The 4,900-nt window shown below is 36.9% G+C and overlaps 1 long non-coding RNA gene across 2 annotated transcripts; it reads left to right on the forward strand.

Annotated features, from left to right (window-relative positions):
* The first annotated feature begins 436 nt into the window (after window positions 1-436).
* Window positions 437-4,575, forward strand: LOC108866035. 2 transcript variants are annotated; one of them, XR_007259366.1, is made up of 6 exons: window positions 437-887; window positions 971-1,142; window positions 1,475-1,598; window positions 1,684-1,817; window positions 3,375-3,456; window positions 3,886-4,575. It is a non-coding gene; the product is annotated as an uncharacterized LOC108866035 (long non-coding RNA). The 2 variants fall into 2 exon arrangements; XR_007259367.1 differs by having other exon boundaries at window positions 437-1,142.
* The last annotated feature ends 325 nt before the right edge of the window (window positions 4,576-4,900 follow it).

A 4,900-nucleotide genomic window follows, 5' to 3' on the forward strand; every position in this document is an offset into this window, starting at 1 on the left:
AAACTAAAAGCACAAAGCTTTTGTTTTGGTTTTGAATCTTGATTCTTGAGGCAGAGAGAGAGAGAAGCAGTCTTTGTGTTGGGAATCAGAGATAGGAAGAAGCTCTCTCGTCTCTGGCCTCGACCCATTTCTCTCTCTATCCTCTCTGAAGCTCTCTCGTCTCTGGGTTATGAATCCTCAGCGCTGCACATGCACGATTCATAACCCACAACAAATAATTCCATTTGATGATCACTGAAGCTTGAGAGAAAAAGATTGGATTTTTGCATGTGGGTTCTGAAGGATTTGTGCAGAAATGGCATAAGAACATGTGATTGTGAAGAGGAGTGGGTGTGGCCGTGTGGGGTTGGGAGCGAGGTGGACTCAGAGTCGCCGCCGTGCTCGAAGAAAAAGATTGGATTTTTGCATGTGGGTTCTAAAGGATTTGTGCAGAAATGGCATGAGAAGATGTGATTGTGAAGAGGAGTGGGTGCGGGGTTGGGAGCTAGGTGGATTCGGAGTCGTCACCGTGGTCGTTGCTTTCTGAGAATGGTGGAGGTGGCGGAGGAGAATGGTATTAAGATCTCTCAGGAGCAGGCTTGTGAAGAAGCCACTGAAGATGGCTGGTGTTGGCTGCGTCCCGAACCGTACCGAAAAACTGAAAAATATTCGGGAATACTGAAATTCGGGAAAGGCAAAATTTCGGATCGGTTTCGGTTGCTAAAATCTCATCCCGAACTTTTTCAGTTCGGTATTTGGTATATAGTTTTCGGTTCGGTATCCCATACCGAACCACCCCTAATTATTAAGGTCTGGAAAAGTTTTAGCCTGAGATGGACCAACTGTCTGAGGCCAAACTTGAAGAGAGGTCTTTTATCATAATATGAGAAGATATGCGGGATGAAGAGGTGAGCGACAGAAACGGTGAGGTTTTATTTTCTGATTTGGATTTTGAAATTGAGTAATTTTCTGCTTTGTGTCTTTTGATTAGGTGTGGGATTTAGTTTCATGCCAGGGGTTGTAATGGGTGGATTGGATGTAAAATTTTCTTTTCAAATTTCAATCCCTCTAAACTTCGGGAAGCTTCGGGAAGATGAGAAGACGATCTTTGTGTCCCTCGAAACTTCGGGAAGCTTGATGATTGGTCTATGTTTCGCGAACAGGTTTGTTCATTTTCTAAATGTTAATATTTAGTGTATTTACACTCAGGTGTTAAGCCATACGTATATAGATGTATGCATGTTATTTGTTTTCCCCATAATTTTCATATAATTTATGAAGAATGTATACGAACGACAATGATTGAGTGGATTATGCAAGTCTCACCGTATAAACTGTAAATTCCACATGATTGTTCTCCTTCCCCCTCTCAAAACATAGTTTGGGTGGATTAACTAAGATATGTGTAGTTAATCTCTTTGTTTGTCTACAAGTCATGGTTTAGAACTTTTGATGCTTGGTGACTAACAATGAAACATATAATTAATGGGGGCAGGCAGTGACACATATTTGGGCAGGGCTTGGAGAGGCAAACCCCATATGGTGTATGCCTACTCCAACATGACCAAGGTGTTTAGCCCTGCCGGCTGGAGCGACGAAAACCATCCTGAATGTAACAAGTAAGCAGATTATGTCATTTAAAACATGATTAAGCATTTTCATAAAATTAGTTTTGAGAGTTAATCATATAATTTGAAATTGCAGCAATGTGGCCTGCAAAGAGTACAAGTGCATGGGTTCAGGTTCAAGTACATATAATGAGAGAAATTTGAGCAAAGAACTAACTAACAAACAAGTCAAACAAGTCAAGTCTTTCATTAGCCTTGGATATATTCAGGGTATGGTTGCTTCCTCCTCCAAATCCAAAAGTGTAGTTATATATATACACTACTAATTTTGTTAGTACTAGGGAAATAGTTGATTTTTCTGCGTGCACATATACGTACGTGTGTGTGTGTGTGTGTATGTATGGGTTCGATTAAAACATTATGTCGATTGAAAATGATACTTTATGTTATCATTTACTTGGTACATAAAGATGTTTCATTTTGAAAATAAAAGATAGACTATACTTGAAACAAAATTCTTGAGACTGTTGAGGTGTGCCTTTGGAGGCTAACTTGGTTCTTAGAGACTCTTTTGCATTGCTTCTTTCCTTACTACGTTATATGATATGGACATAATTTTTTATTTATCATTTTGAAGGTTTTCTGACCCTTGATTTTTTAACGTGCAAGTCATCAAGAGAAAATCAAGAATGTAAAGCATAATTACTGTAAAAAATTCCCCCTTCACTCTAACTCTCTCTCTCTCTTCCCCACCCCCCCCCCCCCCAACCACCCCTGTCTCTTCCCTCTGCAGTTTTGATATGTTCATAACCGAGTAAAATTAGTTAAATGCACCGCTTCAAGTAGTTCGAGCGGTTGCTATTCCAGAACGGCTGCTGCAAATCTTCCTATTTATGTGCCTGTTGGCATTACCTCCTCAGTATGTTGGTTTATTAAACTTGGTCAAGCAGGCCTTTTGTCTTAATTGGGATTTAGTTTAATACTTTCATACTAATTTCCATTGTTTATAATAGTTAACCAACCAAAAGTGCTTTATTTTGATTATTTTCCAATATGTTTTAGCCAGTTGACATTCCTAAAAGATTTACTTTGGGCACGCATCAAATTGTGTATTATTATACATGTAACTAAGAGATAATGCTAGATATATTATTATAGCTGTCTCATATTTATAAAATAAAAAAAAAATTAAAGTACTCTCTCTCTCTGTGCATGAAAACTATCCATTTCATCATGCATTTTTTAGTTAAGCTACTATGTTTTTGTAATTGTTTTGACTGAGGAGGAGGAACTGAGGTTAAAGTACCTCCAATTTGTTCAAGAGGACGCTCATGCTGCAGTTTGCTTCACAAACCTTTACTGTTAGCTTCTATGCAGTATGTTGTATGTTTCAGGATATCTCTGCATCTTAATTTCTGCTCTCAGTTTGCTAAAAGTTTGTAATTTTACTTGCTATTGCTACTTGATTATAAAAATGTAAAACAAAATTTGTACGTAATTTACAAATTTGTATTTGATTTTAGATGTTTTTCCAATGTAAAGCATATGTTGCACATGCATGTAAATGGTACAAATTGTTTTGGTTTTGGACAATAAGCTTTTGAGTTTTACAACCCTTGCAAGGGGATTGTGACCCCAACAAATTTAGCGTTGGGGGATACAGTTTGGTTCTTAATACATAATATAACAAAGGCTTAGAAATTTTCCTTCAAGGAATATGCAAATGTTTTTTGCGCTTCTTGGCCTGCAGTTTGTATGAAGGGGCATTAGTGTGTTACCTGCATTGGTGCATTTGAGGGTCTGATTCCATTCTTACCTCCTTTTTAGGTTTGAACATCTGTGCTTGACAACTTAGCTGCTCGAACAAGAACGGAACACTTTTTCTGTTTTTTGGTAACTGCTAAAACAGGTGCCTTGCTTCTGTTTCTTTTGTTTCGTATGGAAACAAGGCTTCTGCATATTTTTGGCTTTGAACATTTGTGCTTGGAAAATTAGCTACTTGAACAAGTACTGAACACTTTCTATGTTTTTTATTAACTGCTGAAATAAATGCCTACCCTGCAGGACACATATTTTGCCATCTTAACTACAAGGGCAAAATATGTGTGATCTACATGTTGCTTCTATTTCTTATGGAAACAACTTTTTTGGCAACTATGTCTATGATCAAGAATGTTCAGTTTCTCCCTACTAATTGTGCAATGTCTTTACATGTTAGCTTAGTTGAATGTATATAAAAGCCAAGCTATTTATTTTATCGACCTCATTCACTCATGTCTCTCTGTTCATTTATGATTGTGTTGAATTTATTCAAGTTAAATGTGTCTTCTTCATGCAGTTACGCTTGAAATAGTGGTTCCCGCTGCAACGTGCGGGCTTATTTTCTAGTGGGATCTAAACAAGTCTTGAGGTGACGTTTAGGTAAATGCCTACTCGCTATTTTGTTTTGTAGGTAAGTGAGGCAAAAATCTCCTCTGCCTTTTGTATTCACAATACGCAATGGAATCCCTGAATTTTACGAAAGTTAATTGGAAAGTACCAGAGTCAAGCTCCAAGCTTGAGGCTTTCATAGCAAGAACAAGAAAATTCGCAAAAACTCATAAACTTCATTTGGAATGGTTTAGAACAATTTGAAGGAAATGGGCCGAGGAAAGGACCAAGAACACAACTTTACTCTTCGGGTCGACCGGGGGTGTACTTTTGCACTCATTACGACTGTATTTTTCTTTATCAAATTACAAAAAGGTTAAAGTGCAAAATGAAATTTTTGTAGTTCCTATAACTATTCCTTTTATAAAACATAGACTAAATTGTACATAGCCATAAAACACAAGGTTGCAAAATGTTCTTTACTCTAAAAACAATAAGGTCCTTTTAAATTTGCTTTCACAAGTGGAACTGTGGAAATTTCTCTTTGACGCGATCATTCTTCGACACATTGAGGGGTTTGGAAAATGTACATTAATGTGTGGCTATAGTTTTTTGCCAATTTGTTCGGTTTGCAGTACGATAATATCCTTTTAGGCTTGTTTGGTTATTAAGATTCATTAGATTGATTGGATAACATTCAAGCGCAATTGAAGATGGAGGCGAATGACTTCTTATTTTTAGGGGATCAGAATGGGATGAGTTTTCTTAATTAAGATAAAAGAAACTTGTCTCTTCTAGTCATACAAAATTTTGGGAATTGAAAGTGATGAGTTTTCTTAATAAGAAATTCATCTTTTACCTTCACATTTAACATAATTTCATTTTTTCTTGATATAGTGGATTTATGCAATCTAACTCATTCCTAGATAGCAGACAAGCCCTCAGCTACTTATTAATATTGTACAACATCAATTCATTTGTTT

Source organism: the organism of the source record quoted next, unplaced genomic scaffold, assembly GCF_019419815.1.
Source record: "Pyrus x bretschneideri cultivar Hongxiangsu unplaced genomic scaffold, Pyrus_bretschneideri_v1 Contig25, whole genome shotgun sequence".
NCBI lineage: Eukaryota > Viridiplantae > Streptophyta > Magnoliopsida > Rosales > Rosaceae > Pyrus > Pyrus x bretschneideri.